General features: G+C 43.7%; 1 protein-coding gene across 3 annotated transcripts in view; it reads left to right on the forward strand.

Annotated features, from left to right (window-relative positions):
• The first annotated feature begins 645 nt into the window (after window positions 1-645).
• avil (advillin) overlaps window positions 646-22,736 on the forward strand; it is a 100,047-nt gene continuing 77,956 nt past the window's right edge. For 2 of the 3 annotated variants that reach the window (XM_073071353.1, XM_073071357.1), the window contains exons 1-2: window positions 646-773; window positions 3,126-3,223. The gene's annotated coding sequence lies outside the window, so the exon portion shown is untranslated. Of the gene's footprint in view, window positions 774-920; window positions 1,079-3,125; window positions 3,224-22,736 lie in introns of those variants that run through there. The other variant, XM_073071354.1, reaches the window with a different exon arrangement.

Here is a 22,736-nt window from a genome sequence, read left to right on the forward strand (position 1 = left end):
ATCTTACCCCACCCTACTTCACTCAATTCCACCTATTGCCTGCCAGCCCCTGTCTCACCCCTCCCACTCACTCATCGGGTTGCAGGCTGCCCAAGTGGAATAGAAGTTGTTCTTTTAGTCTGCGCTCTCTCCTTTTGTTCAGTTTATCCAAGTCTCCCCTCCCCCTTCTTCCCAAGACTCATCACTCTCCCCCACCTGGGTCCATGTGCCCATCACCAGGGTTTCTTCTGTCTTCGACCCCACCTGCTTTTTTGTTTCAACCTATCTCCTAACTGCCTCTGTATCAACATTCATCCCTCCTCTCCCTCCCCCCCCCCCCCCACAAACCTGGCTCCATCTGCCCATCATCACCCTACTGGTCACTTATCACTTGCCTTAACCCTCCCTCAATCTTCTCGAAACGTCCCCCATCTCTTTGTCTCCACAGATACCGCGGAGTTCTGTGTTTTTTTTAAATGATTGAACTTTGTGTCTCTCTCCAAAGAGAATTGCACTTTCGAAATGAGTCGCATGTGACAAGTAAACAAACCTCGAATGAACCATGTGTGTTGGAAGCCTATTCATAAAAAGTGGCAAAGTAGCCTATCTTCCCCTTTAAGATACCAGCTTTCCCAATTGTCCAATCAAAAGTTTTAAAGCAGTTTCAAGACATCCCAAGGGCCAATTTGCCTCTTTTTAAAAATGTCAACAAGTAAAAACATTCTGACAATTTCTGTGCCCATCAGCGAGGAGTTGTATATGCCTGTTCTCTGAGGGGAGAGACAAGCTTTGAGGTTGGTAGGTCTGGGGCAAGAATAGAGCCCTAGCCGTGTAGGAAGTTGTTTACTAGAAACTCGGGCGCCTTGAAACGGTTTCGGTCTCGTTAGTCCGTTTTGTGTTTGTTTTCCTTCTCTGGTCCTGTTGTTGGGTTTGGGGAGGGCACTGGTGAGATAAGTGTGTAAATTGTGATTCGAGATATTTGGGATCTGATTGTGACGGAGTATGGGGGGGGGGAACTGTTCGGGTTATTTATTGAATGGCGAGAGAGTCAATCTGAGGTGGTAACAGCCGTATCTCTCATCTCTGCAGCGGCATGCAGGTAACGAACTTTATATGTAGTATATCTCCTTTATTTCTTTTTAAAAACTTAACGTATCCACCTGTTTTTTTTTAATCGTTTGAATGTAGTAGAGAGTGAAGGTTTTTTTGCAGTAAAAGAGAATCTGAGATGGGGGTCTGCTAATAGCTGTACAACATCCGCACTCAGCCGAGAGATTTTCGGCTCCTTTAACTGTTCTTTTCATTTCCTTTATAAATGGTGAAGATTTCCAAGTTCTACCAAGTCTGCTCTCTGCCTCGCAAACATTTCCCATCAACTGGTGGTCGGGATGAAAATCGTTTCCACATGAGTGTCATTTCTGAATTACAGGATACTGAATAACTGTCGTTGTTTTATGAAAATGTTCCCTTCACATTTGAACGTTTACCGGGGTGTTCAATTACCTTCTCGCTGTTTCCTCTGCTCTTGCAATCCCGAAAGTCTTTTTTTTTCAAATTTCTTTCTTGCTTTTGGTCAGATTTCCCTTTTTTGTTTTTATTGAAACGTGCTTTGGCAGTGCATGCACGAATGTTTTGATTTTATTTTAAACATAAACTGGTCTCTCTGTGGCGCTGTAAGAAATGCAGTGTAGATCAAGCTTTGAGGCTCCTTTCAGGGGAGATGGAGGATTATTAGCTAAAGGCAGCACTGTCGCTCCCTGTGAGGAACATTCAATTATTACTACGTCAGATGATTGAAATCGATATAGAGGAAGGTGTGAAAAGCTTTTTTATGACTATCACTTTTGTATCTGGGAATGAAGTACCTTTTTTGTTCAATTAAAAAATATTATTACAATGGGGATTGGTTGTGACTAACAGGATTTCTCAGGGTTACTCCATAGAAAACCCTGAAGGCAAAGAACATTTTGGCTTCAAAAAAAAACGATCATGTTGCTCTTCCCATTAAATACATTTAGAGGGAACTAGTCGTGACCAATCGCTTGTTGGCAAGATGAAGATTTTAGCACCTGTAAACTGGGGTCAACGAGTAGTTGCCGTGTGGAAATGAGATTATTACTCAGAGTTTTGGTGTTGGAGATGATGCAATTAAACTTCAGGTAAAACAAACTGCTGAGGTGTGTTGTATAGTGCAGGATACTCAGACAGTTAATGATCCGGTGCAGTGAATGCAGTAGCATGGTCAGCTTTTTGAACAACTGAGGGTAGGATTTCCCATGGAGCTGAATTCCTTTGCTGTTAAGGATTATGATGGAAATATGTTTGGAATGAAGTGCTTTTAGAAACAGAAACAAGATGATTGCTATATGAATGAGATTTTTAAAAATTGTGAGATTAAACCCCTCAATCTAATACAACCCTTCTTTCTGCATATCTGACTAAAAGGTTTGCTGTCCCACTTGTCCCTTCCATTGGGATCACTCATTCTATCCTGTGCCTCATTGTGGGTAATGTTCTGGGAGGTAGTTTGTTATAACGTACAATTGAACCTACACAATAGGAAGTTACTTTCCTCCAAGCCAGCAGAGCTTGCAGTGCTGTTCAGGACTTAACACAACTTTAAAGGTTAGTGTTATTTGTCTTCTGTACAATGAAATCTACAGTCGTTTGTGTCAATGATCAACACAATGCTGGAGGCATCCCACAAGTGTCCGCACGCTTCTGCCCACAACTTACTAACTCCAACCCGTTCATGTTTGGAATGTGGGAGGAAACCTGCATGGTCACTCTGGGGGAAAATGTACAAAACTCTTTAAAGACTGGCAGGGATTAAACCTCGCTCGCTGGCACTGTAAACTGTGGTCTTTAGCAAACACCATTTTAGCTTCTCTGCAAGAGCTGCATTTTCAGACATGTGCACTAAGCAGGCTTGAAGGAAATAAACTCTCTAAAGGAAGGAACTTTGCTTCCATCGTCTTTGTATGTTAAGATCTAATAGTGTCGTTGTAGATATTTGGTGATTATGGATGAGCAATTTGTGAGGGTTTAAATCATTTTAAACCAATAATGTCCAACAGTAATCATCCTTGGAGTTCTAAAACCAGACCACAGCTTGAGCTCATGTGTGCATTAATACTCTTTTGTAGATGTTCATGACTTCTTCTCCGGCAACTGCTGAAGGCTATGATCTAGCTTGGGATGGACAACAAAATGGAAAGAAGTCTGAAGCACACACAAACAACTGGTGGGTACTGGATATGGGGTATCTGGCGAGCACAGATCATGTATATTTTGAATTACAGCTTTCTTTGTGTTTAATTTTATTTTGATCAAATATTTGTGTCACCAGGACAATCCAATAATTTATGGGAAGTGCTTGCTGACAGTTGACATTTAGTTTGGATTTGTGAAGGGCCATACCTGGTTGAATTTCTCAAAAAAGGTGACTAAAGTAGTGGTCTAGGAAATATCTATGAATGCTATCTGTATGGGCTTCCTAAAGGCATTTCATAAAATCTTTCAGACATTTAACTAAAGTGAATGCTTTTAGAAGTATTTACAAAATATTAGCCTGGATAGAAAATAAGCTAAATGGCAAGAGTTACTTTATTGATCCCAAAGGAAATTACAGTGTCACAGTAGCATTACAAGTGCACAGATATACATACAGTATTTTGGTAGAGAAGTAAGAAAGAATAAAAAAGTTACCTTAAAAATGTACAAGATTTTTAAGTTCACACTGATAAGATGGTAGTGCAAGAATTACTGTAATATTATACAGTAATGGGTGCACATTCACACCATCCAGATAAGAAATGATGGCAGTATTGCACAGGGTGTTCTTGATAGCAAGGTGTGGTAAACAGAGTATAAACAGAGCTCTGGTAAACAGAGGTTAATAACAGTCTCAACAGTAGGGGGTTATCACTTCCCCAGCTATAGTTGACTCATTATAGAGCCTAATGGCTGAGGGTAAGAATGACCTCATATAATGCTCTTTGGAGCAGTGATGTTGTCTTAGTCTATTACTAAAAGTGCTCCTCTGTTCAGCCAAGGTGGCATGCAGAGGGTGAGAAACATTGTCCAGAATTGCCAAGGTTTTGTGCCTGGTCTTTTGTTCTACCATGACCTCACGTGTCCAGTTTGACTCCTTTCACAGAGCCAGCCTTTCTAATCAGTTTATTGAGCCTGTTGGCATCACCCACATTGATGCCATTGCCCCAGCACACCACCACATAGAGGACTGTACTGGCAACAACAGACTGGTAGAACATGTGAAGGAGAGGCCTGCACACTCCAAAGGACCTCAGTCTCCTCAGGAAGTAGAGGTGACTCTGGCCCATCTTGTACACAGCCTCTGTGTTGGTGCTCCACTCAAGTGTGTCATCCAGGTGCACCCCCAGGTACTTGTAGGTCCTCATCACATCCACGTCCTCACCACCAATAGTAACAAAGAGCAGTGCAGGCTTAGTCTTCCTAAAGTCCATCACCATCTCCTTTGTCTTACTGATGTTGAGCTGCAGATGATTCAGCTTGCACCATTTGACAAAGTCCTCCACCAGGGCCCTGCAATCATCCTCCTGCCCTCCCTTTATACACTCAACTATCGCTGAGTCATCAGAGAATCTCTGCAGATGACATGACCTGGTGTTGTATCTGACTATTTTCTAAATGGAGAGAAAATTCAAAAATCTGAGATGCAAAGAGATTTGGGAATCCTTGTACAAGATTCCCTAAAGTTTAATTTGCAGGTTGAGTTTGTGGTGAGGAAGGCAAATGTGATGTTAGCATTCATTTCAAGAAGTCTAGAATATAAAAGCAAGGATGTGACGTTGAGGCGTTGTAAAGCACTAATTCTGCTCGTATATCTTGTGGTCTTATGGCATTTTGATATTAGATTCCTCATGGACACGCTGAGGTATCTGGGTGTTGAGTAGGGTCATTTCCGCCCTTTCAATGGAGAGAAACTGTTCTGAAGGAGGTAGATAAGTTTTGTCAATTTGTATAGGCTAACCAAAAAAATGTATTTAATTGTTTCTAGTGTACTTAATTGCACATTTTAATAGGTCAAAGATATTAATTGTTTTGACAACTGGTAAGCCAAGAGGAACAGTAGTGTAATGACTGGTGTAACACTTTACAGTGCCAGTTGTCTGTAAGGATTTTTTTTTTGCATGTTCACATGATCGCATGGGTTTCTTCCAGGAGTTCCAGTTTCGTCCAAATTTCAAAGACGTAAATTGTAGGCGTGCTATATCGGCATTGGAAGCATGGCGACGCTCACAGTCTGCCCCGACACATCCTCGGACTGTGGTCACTGACACAAGTGATGCATTTCACAGAAGGCTTTGATGTACATGTGACAAATAAAGCTAATCATAATCTTAAAGAGGGTATGAGTTGGTTAACTGTAGAAAACATTTGTGAAAGTGAGCCTTTCTATATTTGAAGGAAGGCCCTGAACTGGAAGTGCAGGGTGCTGCCAATCAGAAGCCACCTTTGGGAAACTCTAAGATTTACTTGTATTTAAGGCAGAGGTTGATAGATTCTTTATTAGTCAGGGCATGAAGGGTTATGGGGAGAAGGCAGGAATCGGGGCTGAAAGGGAAAATGGTGAAATGGCAGAGCAGACTTGATTGGCTAAATGGTCCAATTCTCCTATATCTTATGGTCTCGTATAGAAGGTAGACTGCTAATACAATCCCCTTGTTACTCCATCCCTGGAGTAGTGTGACCAGCTCTGCAGACAAAGCCTTGGAGGGAGCAGGGTGCAAGTTTGCCAAACTGACATGGAGTCTCATAGGTTAAATTATGAGGAGAGACTTCACTATCTAGGGTTGTGTTACCTGGAATTTGGAAAATTAGAATGATGCTTTCAAGATATTTTGGAGAACCAACTGGAAAATGGAGAGAAACATATTCTGCTGGTTGGGGTATCATGGATTAGAGGAGGGAGACAGGGAGTGGCATGGTTCCAAATGAGAGCCAGGCTATTCAGGATTAAGTTAGGGAAATGCAATGTATTATAGCAATCGGAAATGCTTTTTCACAAGCAGGAAGTGATGCATCGTCAGTTGTTAATTTTAAATAGAAAATAGAAACATAGAAAACCTACAGCACAATACAGGCCCTTCAGCCCACAAAGTTGTGCCAAACATGTCCCTACCTTAGAAATTACTAGGCTTACCTATAGCCCTCTATTTTTCTAAGCTCCATGTACCTATCCAAAAGTCTCTTAAAAGACACTATCATATCTGCCTCCACCACCATTGCCAGTAGCCCATTCCACACATTCACCACTCTGAGTTTTAAAAAAAACAACTTTCCCCTGACATCTCCTCTGTACCTACTCCCCAGCACCTTAAACCTGTGTCCTCTCGTGCTAGCCATTTCAGCCCTGGGGAAAAAGCCTCTGACTATCCACACGATCAATGCCTCTCATCATCTTATACACCTCTATCAGGTCACCTCTCATCCTCTGCTCCAGGGAGAAAAGGCTGAGTTCACTCAACCTAAGGCATGCTCCCCAGTCCAGGCAACATCCTTGTAAATCTCCTCTGCACCCTTTCTATGGCTTCCACATCCTTCTTGTAGTGAGGCGACCAGAACTGAGCACAGTACTCCAAGTGGGGTCTGACCCGGGTCCTATATAGCTGCAACATTACCTCTCGGCTCCTAAATTCAATTCTACGATTGATGAAGGCCAATGCACCATATGCCTTCTTAACCATAGTCAACCTGCGCAGCTGCTTTGAGCGTCCGATGGACTCGGACCCTAAGATCCCTCTGATCCTCCACACTGCCAAGAGTCTTACCATTAATGCTATATTCTGCCATCATATCATAAGGCGGGCTCTGTCGTGGGCAAAGTACTGGAGAGTTTAACATCGGTAGCTGAGCGAAGGGCGCTGAGTAGGCTACGGTCAATTATGGATAACTCTGAACATCCTCTACATAGCACCATCCAGAGACAGAGAAGCAGTTTCAGCGACAGGTTACTATCGAAGCAATGCTCCTCAGACAGGATGAAGAGGTCAATACTCCCCAATGCCATTAGGCTTTACAATTCTACCGCCAGGACTTAAGAACTTTTTAAAAGCTATTATTAATGCTTTTTGAGATAGTGATTTAGATGCATATCATATTTTTTACTGAGTTAAGTATTGTATGTAATTAGTTTTGCTACAACAAGTGTATGGGACATTGGAAAAAAGTTGAATTTCCCCATGGGGATGAATAAAGTATCTATCTATCTATCTATTTGACCTACCAAAATGAACCACCTCACACTTATCTGGGTTGAACTCCATCTGCCACTTCTCAGCCCAGTTTTGCATCCAATCAATGTCCCGCTGTAACCTCTGACAGCTCTCCACACTATCCACAACACCTCCAACCTTTGTGTCATCAGCAAACTCTCTAACCCATCCCTCCACTTCCTCATCCAGGTCATTTATAAAAATCAGGAAGAGTAAGGGTCCCAGAACAGATCCTTGAGGCACTCCACTAGTGACCGACCTCCATGCAGAGTATGACCCATCTACAACCACTCTTTGCCTTCTGTGGCAAGCCAGTTCTGAATCCAGAAAGCAATGTCCCCTTGGATCTCATGGCTCCTTACTTTCTCAATAAGCCTTTCATGGGGTACCTTATCAAATGCCTTGCCAAAATCCATATACACTACATCTACTGCTCTTCCTTCATCAACGTGTTTAGTCACACCCTCAAAAATTTCAATCAGGCTCGTAAGGCACGACCTGCCCTTGACAGAGCCATGCTGACTACTCCTAATCATATTATACCTCTCCAAATGTTCTTAAATCCTGCCTCTCAGGATCTTCTCCATCAACTTACCAACCACTGAGGTAAGACTTACTGGTGTATAATTTCCTGAGCTATCTCTACTCCCTTTCTTGGATAAAGGAACAACATCCGCAACCCTCCCATCCTCGGAAACCTCTCCTGTTCCCATTGATGGTGCAAAGATCATCACCAGAGGCTCAGCAATCTCCTCCCTCGCCTCCCACAGTAGCCTGGGGTATATCTCATCTGGTCCTGGTGACTTGTGCAACTTGATGCTTTCCAAAAGCTCCAGCACATCCTCTTAATATCTACATGCTCAAGCTTTTCAGTCTGTTGCAAGTCATCACTACAATCACTAAGATCCTTTTCCATAGTGAATACTGAAGTAAAGTATTCATTAAGTACCTCTGCTATTTCCTCTGGTTCCATATACACTTTCCCACTGTCACACTTGATAGCTCCTGTTCTTTCGCATCTTATCGTCTTGCTCTTCACATACTTGTAGAATGCCTTGGGGGTTTTCCTTAGTCCTGCCCGCCAAGGCCTTCTCATGGCCCCTTCTGGCTCTCTTAATTTCTTTCTTAAGCTCCTTCCTATTAGCCTTATAATCTTCTAGATCTCTAATGTTATCTAGCTCTCTGAACCTTTTGTAAGCTTTCCTTTTCTTCTTGACTAGATTTATTACAGGCTTTCTACACGGTTTCTGTACCCTACCATAACCTCCCTGTCTCATTGGAATGTACCTATGCAGAACTCCACACAAATATACACTGAACATTTGCCAGATTTCTTCCATACTTTTCCTTGAGAACATCTGTTTCCAATTTAAGCTTCCAATTTCCTGACTGATAGCCTGATAATTCCCCTTGCTCCAATTAAACGCTTTTCTAACTTGTCTGTTCCTATCTCTCTCCAATGCTATTGTAAAGGAGATAGAATTATAATCACTATCTCCAAAATGCTCTCCCACTGAGAGATCTGACACCTGACCAGGTTAATTTCCCAATACCAGATCAAGTACAGCCTCTCCTCTTGTAGGCTTATCTACATATTGTGTCAGGAAACCTTCCTGAACACACCTAACATACTCCACCCCATCTAAACCCCTTGCTCTAGGGAGATGCCAATTGATGTTTAGGAAATTAAAATCTCCCATCACGACAATTCTGTTATTATTACACCTTTCCAGGATCTATTTCCCTATCTGCTCCTCGATATCCCTGTTACTATTGGGTGGTCTATAAAAAAAAAACACCCAGTAAAGTTATTGACCCCTTTCTGTTCCTAACCTCCACCCACAGAGACAATCCCTCCATGACGTCCACCTTTTCTGCAGCTGTGACACCATCTCTGATCAACAGTGTCACGCCCCCACCTCTTTTGCCTCCCTCCCTGTCCTTTCTGAAACATCTAAACCCTGGCACTTGAAGTGACCATTCCTGTCCCTGAGCCATCCAAGTCTCTGTAATGGCCACCACATCATATCTCCAAGTACTGATCCACGCACTAAGCTCATCCGCTTTGTTCACAATACTCCTTGCGTTAAAATAGACACATCTCAAACTGTCCGTCTGAGCGCGTCCCTTCTCTATCACTGGCCTATCCTCCCTCTCGCACTGTCTACAAGCTTTCTCTATTTGTGATTCAACCTCCTCTTCCCCAATCTCTTCAGTTCGGTTCCTACCCCCCAAAATTCTAGTTTAAACTCTCCCCAATAGCCTTAGCAAACCTCCCTGCTAGGATATTGGGCCCCCTGGGATTCAAGTGCAATCCGTCCTTTTTGTACAGGTCACACCTGCCCCAGAAGAGGTCCCAATGATCCAGAAATCTGAATCCCTGCCTCCTGCTCCAATCCATCAGCCACACATTTATCCTCCACCTCACTCTGTTCCTATTCCCGAGATTACTACCTTTGTGGTCCTGCTTTTCAACTTCCTTCCCAACTCCCTGCAGTCTGTTTTCAGGACCTCTTACCTTTTCCTACTTATGTCATTGATACCAATATGTACCACAACCTCTGGCTGTTTTCCCTCCCACTGCAGGATATCTTGGACGCAATCTGAAACATCCTGGACCCTGGCACCTGGGAGGCAAACTATCATCTGTGCTTCTTTCCTGCGTCCACAGAATCGCCTGTCTGACCCCTGTCTATAGAGTCCCCTATCACTACTGCCTTCCTCTTCTTTTCCCTACCCTTCTGAGCCACAGGGCCAGACTCTGTGCCAGAACACGGCCACTGTTGCCTCCCCCAGGTAAGGTGTTCCTCCCCGCCCCCCCCCCCCCCCCCAACAGTACTCTAACAGGAGTACTTATTGTTAAGGGGGACAGCCACAGGGGTACTCTCTAGTGTCTGACTCTTGCCCTTCCCCCTCCTGACTGTGACCCACTTGTCTGTCTCCCGTGGCCCCGGTGTGACCACCTGCCTATAACTCCTTTCTATCACCTCCTCGCTCTCCCTGACCAGACGAAGGTCATCGAGCTGCATCTCCAGTTTCCTAACTCAGTCCCTCAGGAGCTGCAGCTTGACACATCGGGTGCAGATATGGCTGTTCGGGAGGCTGGGAGACTCCAGGACCTCCCACATCTGACATCGAGCATAGAAAACCGGCCTCACACGTGTACTACTTCCTTTCCGCAATGAACACAGGAAAACCTACCTCGCCTCGTCCCGTTGAGCCGAAGCCCTATCATTCTGCTGCCTCTCACTCTGAACGCTGTCCACTGGATATGGTGGTCTTTTTAAACCTTTCACGCTCTATTTCACGCGCCTGCGCAGTCTTGCCTCTCTTTTACCCTGAGAAGTAAAACTACCTTTGCTCTGGAAATCAGCCGTTCACTTGCAGCCGCCTTGCTCTAAATCATGGGTAATAAGAAACACCAAGTATACTGCAGATGCTGTGGTCAAATGTAAAGCAAAAATAATTGAATGAAATTAGGGAACAGATCTGTCTTGATCTCAATGAACGATGGAATGCATCATGGTGTAGCTAAATGGTCCTTCTGTTCCTAAACTCACTAGTGTACAAGGGAATGTAACTTTGGGGCAACAGCAAGAAAATGCCAGTGGAGTCTCATCCTATTTGTTGCTTTGCTGAATCCTTCCAATAGACACTGTAAAACTTTAATCTGGTCATTCTACAGATAAATGGCCTCCCAAGCCCTCTAAATCTGGTCACTATGTAGACTTCTGATGTCCAGCTGCCTGTTCTGTGGGCATCAGTAAAGACTTGTTGATGTGCTTTATCTTTGCAAGACTCATCCAGAGGCTCACTTCCTGTCAAACTAGTTCACAGATGGCTCCAGCTAGTGAGTTTTGGTGAACCATTTGTCTTCTGGAGGTGACTTAGCTATGTTCAGTCCTGATTAGTGGATAGTGATGGGAAACACCAGACTGATCTGTCACAATCTGGTATTTGTTAATAGTTGGGAAAAACTCAAACTAATTTCCACTCCTAATTTGGTGAACTGTAAGACCTGGTGTACTAAGGGCTAATACTACTGCAACTTTGAGCTTCAATGATGTCAATACCTTTGGCATCTTAGATTAAAAATAAAATGAATCCAGTACTAAGATAAAATGCTAGAAATGCACAGCAGATCAGTTCATGTTCAGATGTAGACTTTGCGAGCGCTAAATTTGAGCCTGGACATTGAAAATGTTAGGTTTTTGAGCTGTGATAAATTAATGTCTGATAATTATTTCTCAATAGAAAAAGTAATGGACATTCTTGCTGCTGTTTTGTTTTGACCCTACCTCAGTTCATCTGTCACTGAAAACCTTGTGTGCACGTTGTTTCCTTCAGATTTGATTTACTTTTTGTGGCTGGTCTCCCCTCCTTGTCCCTTTATTCATTTCAAAACTCGGCTGGCTGTATTCTAACTTGCACCGATCACTCACCCCTGTGACCTGCATTAGCTGTCAGTGCTCATGCATCAACTTTGCAAATTCTCATTTGTGTGTAGATCCTTCATGGCCATGCTTCTCCCTATTTACATATCTCCTGTTGCATGAGCTGTCAGCCTTCACCATTTGTGGCATGGTTTGGGATGGCAAGGGTGAATGCACACAGGTCTTAAGAACTGACTGGTAAGGGGGGTCGCACAGTGAAGTTACTTTTGGTTGCATCACTTGATTCAATTACAATCTCTGCTGATGTAGCCGTTGACATTTAGAGCATATGCATATAGTTTGGTCCTACAGGTAGTGGAGTCTGGTTTCAATTATGCTTACCCTTTAGTTTTAAGTATACATTTCTGGAGGTGTAGTGTGATATTTCATTTCAAAACGTACATCGGTGTGTCCAATCTGAAGTTCCTTTTGGTGGTAGTTCAGGGTCAATTAGTCAATCAACCCTTCAGACTTCAAAGAAGGACCTCTTCAAATATTGTATATTCTGTAAAGTTTTAGCCTACAGAAATGGAGAGAAGCCTGGTGTTCATGGGGTTGAGAGAGTTCTGGGGTTTGATGGTGAGATGCTGTTTGTTTATCGGTTTCCACTTTAAATCTCTTGGCTTTTGTAATTGCTTTTATTTATTTTTGTTTTATTCTAATAAATCAGAATTTATTTTTTCCCTCCGTATTGACCAGAATCTTTTTCTGGTTTCATTTCCACTTTAATCAATTCCCAGCCCTTGTCCAATTTTCTTTCTCCTCTATTAAAGGTGCTAATTCGCATTGAAAACCAGGCACTGACTGTGCTCTCTGGTCATCGTCCAAGAGCCAGTACTTCAGGCCAGAGCCTATCAGAAAGGCTATTCCAGGACACAAGTCAGCGGAGTTGGCAGCTACTCTACGGCAAATATTCCCTGATGTGCCCTTTGAGAATCATTTAAATATGAGTGCTGGTTTACTGTTACTATGCATTCCCCTGCCTAGCCCATGTATATGGAGAGTGGCCCTGGCTACACATAATGCTTTTATATCTATTATTCTATGTTTCTAGAATCACATCCAGCCTCAACTCTTTAGATTTTTGAACTCTATGTAACAGAGGATATGACTGGCAAGATGTTTTCACTCTAGATTAATCTCAAAGGAGGGAAGTAGTTTCATGATAAGAGGCCAGACCAAGGAATGTACACATTTCTTCCTGCGGAGAACAGTGAACCTCTGGAATTGTTTTGCAGAGTTGTGCAGTCCAGCTCATTAGAAATATTTAAAGTGGAAGTAGGGGGCGGGAATTAAGGGCTATGAGGATTTGGCAGAGCAAAGGAAATGAGGCTTGAGATAGATAAATATACACACACAATGCTGGAGGAGCTCAGCAGGCCTGGCAGCATCTATGGAAAAGAGTAAACAGTCGACGTTTTGGCCGAGACCGTTCAGCAGGATTTTCTCTTGTTCGGGATGAGATGCCATCTCATTCTCTCAATTTCTACCTCGTGTACATTTACTCCACTGCCACCTTTTTAAGAAACATCTAATAAAACTTTCAATATGTGATCAAACTTGTCCCTATGCTTCGTGTCAAGTTGGTCTGATGGTTTTTTTTTACTGTTTTAGAGATGATATGCAAATGCCAGTTGTTGCCATTAAAGCTCAAACTTCAAGACCGTTAACAGGTAGACGGGTCTTAACAGCTGACGCACATAGGACCATCTCAAGTTTTTTTTTGCTTTGTAAGACAGAAATTTAAAATTAATCCTAATGTTACGTTGTTCTTGGAGGCAGTTTCAGGTCTTTTTTAATAGTGCGCTGAGATGTAAACATGAGGTAACTTAGAAAATTAACCCCATCTAAACATCAGCTTTCTCATCATAAACTTTCCAGGCACTTTAATGTAAAAGTGTGTGTGTTCTGAGGTGGCTAGTGACATCGCCCATTGCATTCACTGTCTATCTCAACTTGACCTCAATGCTTTCTGAGATGAGGGAGGTGAGGGTCTGGGTTCACACTTTTGTGCGCACTCAGAGGCTTTGCACGGCCACGCGGTGGAGGAGGGTCCCCTGCACGCTCCACAAGATAATAGTGGGTGACTCAGTGATTGAATCAGCACTTAGAGAGAAAATAAAGTGAACTCTTGGGGGCAGACTGTGCAGCCTGGCTAGAATTTGTTGTATCTACTAAATGCAGCCTTGTGGTTATTGTGGTCGCCATCCTTAGCAGCGAGCATCTTTGTATGGGGTTGTGTGTATGTGTGTGTTTTTGAAGTGTTAATAATAGGGCAGCTCTCTGCTTGATGATACTGGGTGGTCTTTAAGTTCCATAATTTCTAAATGGGACTACAGCTTGATGCCTGCTCGGTGCCGAGTTGGCAGCTCACAGCTGAGGCAGAGGCAGGGGACACATCCGTTATCAGTCAGCACGGTGAAGTAAGTGGTAGAGGGGGAACTGAGGCTCCAGTCACTTCTGCACCTGAGTTTGGATAGGATCCACCCATGCTATTATGTTCCTTCTGTCTGGAAATGTTGAGGAGGCTTGACCCAAACACGGAGATGATTACTACAAAAATAAGCCACAAGGGGCCACAGAACACGACAGAACAGGTACTTGACAAGGTAACTGAAGGCTAGAAGCAACTGGTTGAGGATGGCTGGTTTGCTGAGTGAACAATGGACTGTGGATGAGAGCTGGGTTTAAACAGGCTGCAGGTGAGGAGTTGGAAATGAGTGGCAGGTGACTTCTTACTTGGGCAGAGACTGGGAGGAGCTGGTTATTGCACAGTTGTGAAGGTGATGGCTCGGTCCTGGTACTCCAGTGGGAGTTTGGTGAGATTGAGGGTTTCCTATCTCCACAGATTTACAAGATGAGCTTATCTGAGGTTGCAGGCAGGTGGTCCAACAGGCGAGTCCCCAACTCAGCAGTGACCCGGATGACCAGGGCATGTGTGGAGAGCCAGGGATAACCCAAGATGAGGAGTGTTGGGCAAGGCGATCAGGTGGATTTGGATAGACTCACGGTGCTCTCTGATACTCGTATGCACGCTATGACCATCCCAGACCCTAAAGGACATCCATCGGTGGCTGTGATGCAGAAGGGTTGAGAGACAGGCAGGGAGGGAGTCCAAATTGCATACACAAAGTCTAGTCCAGAGTTGCCTGCTACACCAGAGTCTCCTGTGTGCATAGAGCTGTCGGGGTGTTGAGGACAGAGAGAGTGAGTCGGGCTATGGTGCTGGAATGAGAGGCCAGGGGGAGCTTATCAGACAGAAGGTCCCTCGTCTCTACCTGGTGGTGCTGTTTTCCCAGTAAGTGCACAGGTTGTTTCTCCATCGACGCTCGCGCTCTTGGGGAGGTTAAGGGAGCTCTCCCTAACTGCATGGGTTCAGGGGGCATTGCTGATGAGGGTCCTGCTGACTGAAATGGTTTTCGGAATGGAACTGAGGTTCTGGCTGATGATCTGGAGGAGCGTTCCACAAGACAGTTGTCAGTTCAGAGAGCAAGAGTGATGAGGCTCTCAAGGTCAGTGGGCATTTCTCGGGTAGACAGCTCATCTTTCAAGCATGCCAAGAGACCATGATGGTAATGGGCCAGCAGTGCTTTCGCATTCCAGCTGCACTCTGCCACGAGGGTCCTGAATTCTGCGGTGTAATCCAGCACCGAGCACGAGCCTTGATGCTGGCAAAGTATCTAACCTCAGTGGTGAACTCCTCATTTGTTGTAAATGGGCATTTATTTGTCCCGGGTCAGGGCTCGCCCATTCAAGAGAGAGATAGCGAAGGCAATCTTGGCTCGACACGTAGTGCAAGACGCACTGGGACAGAGAGTTGCAGCTTCGGGTTGGGGATCCATCGAAGCTTTGGGGCCAGATTCCGGGGCTTGGAGGGAGGCCGTTCACGGTTGTGGGGTGGTATATTGAGACGGAGATTTGGAAGAGTGGTGAGCAGATGATCAATTGTTCCCTACTGCTTCTGGATTGTGTGCTCATATCGACAGACGACTTGCCTTAAGCGAGGAATCTCTGCTGGGTCAATCGGTGAATTGCCCATCCTGTCGGAGAATATAGAGGAGGATTGACCCAAACACAGATTTAGTGATGAGCGATAACTTTAATAATCAACTGCAAAATAATAAGCCACAAGGGGTTACAAAATGAAAGAGAACAGATACTTAATATGACAAGGCAACGAGGTAACTGAAGACTAGGAGCAGCTGGTAGAGAGACTGGGCGGTTCATATGAGTGAATAAGGACTGGGGCTGAGAGCTGGGTGGGTTAAATAGGCTGCAGGTGATGAGTTGGAAAAAAGTGGCAGGTGACTCCTGTTAGTTGGGTGGAGACTGGGAGGAGCCTGCATGTGCAGGCCTGACTCCTTCAGTTGAAAAGCCTCATTTAGGTGTGATGCCAGAGAGTGGATTGAGCTCTGGTTTGATTAAAAGACAAACTCCTCATTGAAGGTATTTTCTTCTTTAAAAATCTGTGTGTGCATGTAACTGGGTAAGCTTTGGAAGTCTAACTGGTAACATCTTCAGGAAACAGTGCTTTCACTGGGGAATTAATGTATAGAATTTGTATCTTATGTAACAGTGCTGTAATCTGTACAAACTGACAAATGTTGTGCCTGGGATCTAAAGTTCTAGAATTCTTAAGTTCTTCACAGTAACTGCATTGTACCCAATTTGATCGGTTTTAGAAATTGTGTTCTTTTAAAATTGAGACATTATTAGCAAGGGTTTGGATGTGGATTGGCTATGTGTGAAGTGGTAATCAGAATGAAAAATGTATGCTTTATAACTGCTTGTCAGAATCTGCATTGGGATAAATGGGAAGTTGTCTGTGTGGATGATCCCAAAGGGGATTATACCTTTGAGGATCTAATATTATTAAATTCTGAAAGGTTTACCAGCTGAATGGTTTGTTGGATAAATAAACTTTCTCCCATGATACTGATTTATATTGCTAATAATGTCCTAGGTTTAGTCGTCAGTCTGTGCTGAGTCTGATGTATTTTGTTTTTGAGTTGGCAGTAAAAGGGTGCCACTGATGACCTTGGTACCTGGAAGCTTGGTGTCCTGCTGTTGATGAAACTCAAGTGAACTTGAAATTGGATTTAGGATTGGGTTGGAACCAACTTGTGAATCTCACGTCCCTTCCTTCCTGTTCCATATGTCAATGATCCACATCTGCCTCTATACAAATGCCTGAGAAGTAGACATTTCCCTGGAGCCAAGGCTTTCTAAATTGGGCACCTGACTTGACAGTTTAAGACTCCAACAACTTCTTCCTAGAGCAGATTTTGTTCTCATTTGGTCTCTCTGTCTCTCTCTGATAATTTTTACTCTGGAACTGGCACAGCACAAAATACACAAAAGATTAAGAACCTAATAATAAAAAAAACACAATAAATATACAAGCATATATACATTGATTTTGTGTTTATAAAGTGATGCTGCATTTAGGAGTGTCTGTACGTAAGGTGATTGACAAGAAATAATAAAGTAGTAGTGGAGTTAGTGGGTGGAGGTGTTGCTCAGCCTGACTGCTTGGGGAAAGTAACTGTTTTGAGTCTGGTGGTCCTGGCGTGGACCACCTGACGGGAGTGGGGCAAACAGATCATGAGCAGGTTGGGTGATCCTTCATGATGTTGCTGGCCTTTTTCCAGCACCTTTCTGTGTATATGTGGCTAGGCTGGTGCTGGTGATGCATTGGGGAGTTTTGACTAGCTGTTCTGGAGCCTTTGTGCCTGCTGTAAACGCAGCTTGTTGGGATGTTCGCCAGTATCTATCTGTAGAGTGACACGAGTTTGGATGTGCAAAGTCCAGCTCTCTTCAGCCTCCTCAGAAAGCAGAGGCCATCTGAATCTAATGATGAATTCTCATTAATATGGCCCTTGGTAAACAAGCTTTAATCCAAAGTCAACCCTGGAATAATATTTGCCAGGTAAATTATACTGACACAGGGGTTCTGGCGTAAACACTTCTTCACAGAACAAAAATCCAGCAGTCCAAGTTTTGCCTGACTCTGGCCAGTGCAAACATTGCTGCAGTTACAGTGAATTCTGTTCTGTTGCCTGGCAACATTGGTGTCAGAGGTGAGCAAAGTTATTTGGATGAACGATATTTCAATGGTTTGATAAAATAAATCTGCAGCCGCTATCTTAAATTTGTTTCTGAAAATAATTTCAAAATGGAGGTAAGCCAAGTTTGGATTAAGTGAGCACAGTATGTCTTGTTCGGTGGAAATTTATCAACAAGGGCATCAAGTTGCTGGTTATAGTTTTGTGTGTTTATTTTTGACTGTAAATGAGTTTTAAAAATTTATTCTTGTGGTTTTCATACCATAGGTGCTTACTGTATCCTCAAATTAAGTCAACAATATCCCCAGCCATTTACACAACAAACCAGCCAAACAAGTTGATACCTGGCGTTCCTCAGTGCAAGTTTTGAAGTTCTCTGCAACAACACGATGGCTCAGTGGGTGAATGCACCCAACCCACCCATCAATGTGGCACACATGTACAGGGAAAAATCCCATATTTGATCCTTAGCAAATCTGATGTGTGTCAATGTAAACAAAAGAGATTCTGCAGATACTGGAAATCCAGAACAACACACATGAAATTCCGGAGGAACTCGGCAGGTCAGGCAGCATTCATGGAAAGGAATATCCATGGTCTCCCCTACTGCCGTGATGAGGCCACTCTCCGGTTGGAGGAACAACACTTCATATTCCGTCTGGCTGGCCTTCACCCTGATAGCACAAACATCGATTTCTCTAACTTCTGGTAATTGTTCTCTTCTGCCCCCCCCCCCCCCCACTTCTTTAATTCCCTGCTCTGGCTCCCCTCTTATTTTCTCTTCTTGCCTGCCAATCTCCCCCTCTAGTGTCCTTTTTCCTTCCCTTTCTCCAGTAGTCCACTCTGTTCTCCTATCCAACTAACCTACTAACTGGTACATCTTGGACTGTGGGAGAAAACCTGGAGAAAACCCATGCATTACATGGGGAGGATGTACAGACTCAGCATTGAACCACAAGCTGTAATGGCCACTAACCACTATTCTGCCAGGTCAAACCCCCCCCCCCCCCCACCAACAGTATCCAAAGCGGTATACTTGTTATTTGAAGGGAATGACCACATGGGTGTCCTGCGCTAGCTTCATACACCCTCCCCACCACCCCCTGACAGTCAACTATGTCTCCCCTACCCCTCCTGTGTCCTGCACCTCAGTTGTAACTACCTCTGTATCTCCTGCCCCTGTGCGTCCTGAATAACCTGAAGGTCATCCAACTCCAGTTTCCTAAAGCAGCCTGTAAGAAGCTGCAGGTGTAGTCGTCAGGGACACCGGAGGACTCCCCCTCTTTCCTCTTCCCACATCCCACAAAAGGAGCATACCACTGACCTGGCTAGCATTCCTACTGCTCTAAGTGTGCAATAAAAAAGGAAACTTACCATCACCTCTGCCTCTCTTGACACAAAGCCTCAAGCTCTTCACTTTAACACTGGCCTACTCAAACAATGGCCGCTCCACTTAAACTTAATGAAGTGCCTGATTACTCAATTATCTCAAGCCAGTCAAAAAGTCCCAAATCTGGCACCTCAAGCAATTGCTCATACAATCTAAAACCTGCTGAAAAGCATGATATGGTAACTACTTTTTTTAAATAAATTCCATGTTGGTCATTAAATCTGAATTCCACAACTGCATTGTGGGATTTGAGAGCTAATGATAAATGAATTTGTCAGGGCACAACTCGTAGGAATTAGTGAATATAAGGGAAAACTCATTCAACAGGGCTACTGTCTTTTAAGTGTGCATATTTTTTCTTTACGATCAAGTTGCAGAAATCTTCAGACTTTTTAGGTTTATGACACAGCTATTTTAAAGCCTCACTATCAAATGGTTCCTCCAGGTTGTTCTAGCTGGGGTTGGTAATGGGGACAAGCTCCCACTACTTGTTAAATGCTCTCAATGGTGTGCGCCTCAAATAGCCTCGAACAACCAAGTCCAGCTCCTGGCTTTCACATGGGGCTTAGCTACTAGCCCAGTGGAACTGTTACTACTGATGAGAAGGGGCAAAGGTGGGTTGTGTAGGAGAAGGAAAACTCTGATCTCAAACTTCCACTGTAGCTATACCCACTCGTGGGGAAGGCTTCAGGAGCAAACCCCAGGGGGGTGGGGGAATCTGGAGCTGGAGTCCCCGAGGCAGTCCTACATTGGGCTCAGCACTGACTGGCAACTCCTGTGACACCACTGGTACCAAACTGTATCGGTCTCTGCTGTTCCTTTCCAATCATCAGATGCGTGGAGAGGGGGAACTTGCTACGTGGGCAACAGCTTGCTCTCCATTTCGTGCTGCCCAGGCTTGTGTATCTAGACAACCAGGACGCAACATCCATGGTCAACTCTGACCAACTCATTATCCAAAGTTCAAATATTGCTTCTGGACAGTTTGTACATAAAGTCCCGTACAATGTCCAATTAATGAAATCAATGGATTATGTCTATTCCCAAAACTTGTGAAATGTATAATGCAGTCTTTTTATAAAATGATTTAATTTGGTTTTTTTAAAAGTGAGGAATGGCACGCGAGTCACATGCCAAAGAATCACCCTTGGAAAATGTGTTTGTAAACTGAAATTTTGCATGAAATGTAACTTCATTGGATTGATAACTGGGTTTGATCATCTGGTGTACTCCATTAGAATCTCTGAATGCCTTTCTTTGGGTGTGTTTTAAATGGTGAAGATTCTCAATACAGAAAGGCTGGATTTGATGCAATTGGACCCTGTCATTGGGAGATGTGTGTGTGTCTGTCCGTCCGTCCCCTGGACCTAATGCACTCTCTGGTGCACTTTGGTTGTTATAGCAACTGATTGATACTATAGACTGAGCACTTGCCCATTAGGGTAGCTGGGAAAAGAACCATTGCAAAGGAATGTGGTCACTACATTGAAGATGATGTAAGTACAAAAGTGGTTTTAATCACAAAATCTTCCTTGGGACTGAAGATGTGGTGTTTAGACAGGGGACTTTTTGATTTGACAAATGGGAGACTTGGGAGCTAGATGCTATCGTTTGTTCCATGTACAAATTGTAGCTTTGTGAAATTGTAGCCCCCTCCTTTACTCTCTGTATACCCATGACTGTTTTGCCAACCACGGCCCCAATCTGCTACTTAAATTTGCTGACGACACTACACTGATTAGCCTAATCTCAAATGATAATGAGACAGTTTACAGAGAAGAAGTCGTCATAGTGGTGTCAAGAAAACAGCCTCTCCCTCAATGTCACAAAAACAAAGCAGCAGGCTGTGGATTACAGGAGGAATGGAGACAGGCTAACCCCTATTGACATCAATGGATCTGGGGTTGAGAGGGTAAACAGCTTCAGGTTCCTCGGCATCCACATCACTGAGGACCTCACGTGGTCTGTACACACCAGCGGTGTGGTGAAAAAGGCACAACAGCGCCTCTTTAACCTCAAATGGTTGAAGTTTGGTGTGGGCCCCAAATCCTAAGAACTTTCTACAAGGGCACAATTGAGAGCATCCTGACTGGCTGCATCACTGCCTGGTATGGGAACCTCAATTTCAGGACTCTGCAGAGAGTGGTGCAGACAGCCACCGGTGCATCTGTAGATGTGAACTTCCCACTATTCAGGACATTTACAAAGACGGGTGTGTTTTTTTAAAAAAAAAAAGGGGCCCAGAGGATCATTGGGGACCCGAGTCACCACAAACTGTTCCATCTGGGAAATGGTACCACAGAATAAAAGCCAGGACCAACAGGCTCCAGGACAGCTTCTTCCACCAGGTCATCAGACTGATGAACTCACGCAGACACAACTGTATTTCTATGTTATATTGACTGTCCTGATGTACATATTGTTTATTATAAATGACTATACATTGCACATTTAGACGGAGATGTAATGTACAAATTTTTACTCCATGTATGTGAAGGATGTAAGTAATTCAATTCAACTTGTCCAATTGGCAAGCTATGCTATCACTGTAAGTAATGCTCAAAGTTCAATCTTAATTTATTACATATGTCACCATATGCTATCCTGAAATTCATTTTCTTGCATGATTTCTCAGTAGATATGAAGAAATACAATAGAATCAATGGAAAAAATGCACACGAGCGAAAGACAGACGATCAACCAATGTGAAAATACAAAAAAAACTATTACCAATAAATAATGTTGAGAATATGAGTTGTTGTGTCCTTGAGAGTGAGTCCTCAGGTAATGGTGACAGTTGAGGTGAAATTCACTTGTCCTGTCTCCACAATACTGGGGAAATCAATTTCAGATCGTCTGAACCAATACAGATTTGTGCAATAAAAAGCAGCCATTAAACCTTTAAACTTTGTCTTGGTTCTCAGCCTGAGCAATCAAAAACAAAACGCAATCTCCCCATCGTCTCATACTGATCCCAACATGAAGCCACGATATTCGGGCTCAAGTGACAAATCACATTTAAGCAAGAGAGAATACACGAGGGACTGGAATTAAGTCCCACTTCAGCAATGTTCATTTTTAAATGATGTAAAAGGAGACTATTTCTAGCAAGTCTGTGCTGGCTCAGACCAACTCCATCAACCTCATTTTCTTCCATTATTTCTCAATACCCTATCCCTAGGGACAATTAACTTGCGAGGCAACACATTTTTGGGATGTGGGAGGAAGCACACACAGTCATGCAGAGGATGAGCACAAACTCCGCACAGACAGCACCTGAGATCAGGGTCATGGTGGCAGCAGCACTAATGAGTACAAATTGCCTAGGCTGGTCCTCCATTACAGTGGAATGTGCCTTGCATAGCACTGACAGATTGCAGTCCTTTAGCTGAAACATTAACAGTGCTCTGCTCTGTTAAGCTGCTTCCCCTTGTGGGTGGATGTAATGGACTCTGGTAATATTTTGTTAAAAACCATGGAGTTGTCCCTGGTGTCCTGGGCAGTATTTATTTCTCAATCAACTTTAATCGAAAACAAGATCTTTATCTCGTTTGTTTTAAGAGGTTTGATGCACTGCCACTTGTATTTCAAAAATGCTTCATTGACTGAG

The sequence above is a fragment of the Hemitrygon akajei genome, chromosome 18 (assembly GCF_048418815.1).
Source record: "Hemitrygon akajei chromosome 18, sHemAka1.3, whole genome shotgun sequence".
Classification (NCBI taxonomy): Eukaryota; Metazoa; Chordata; class Chondrichthyes; order Myliobatiformes; family Dasyatidae; genus Hemitrygon; species Hemitrygon akajei.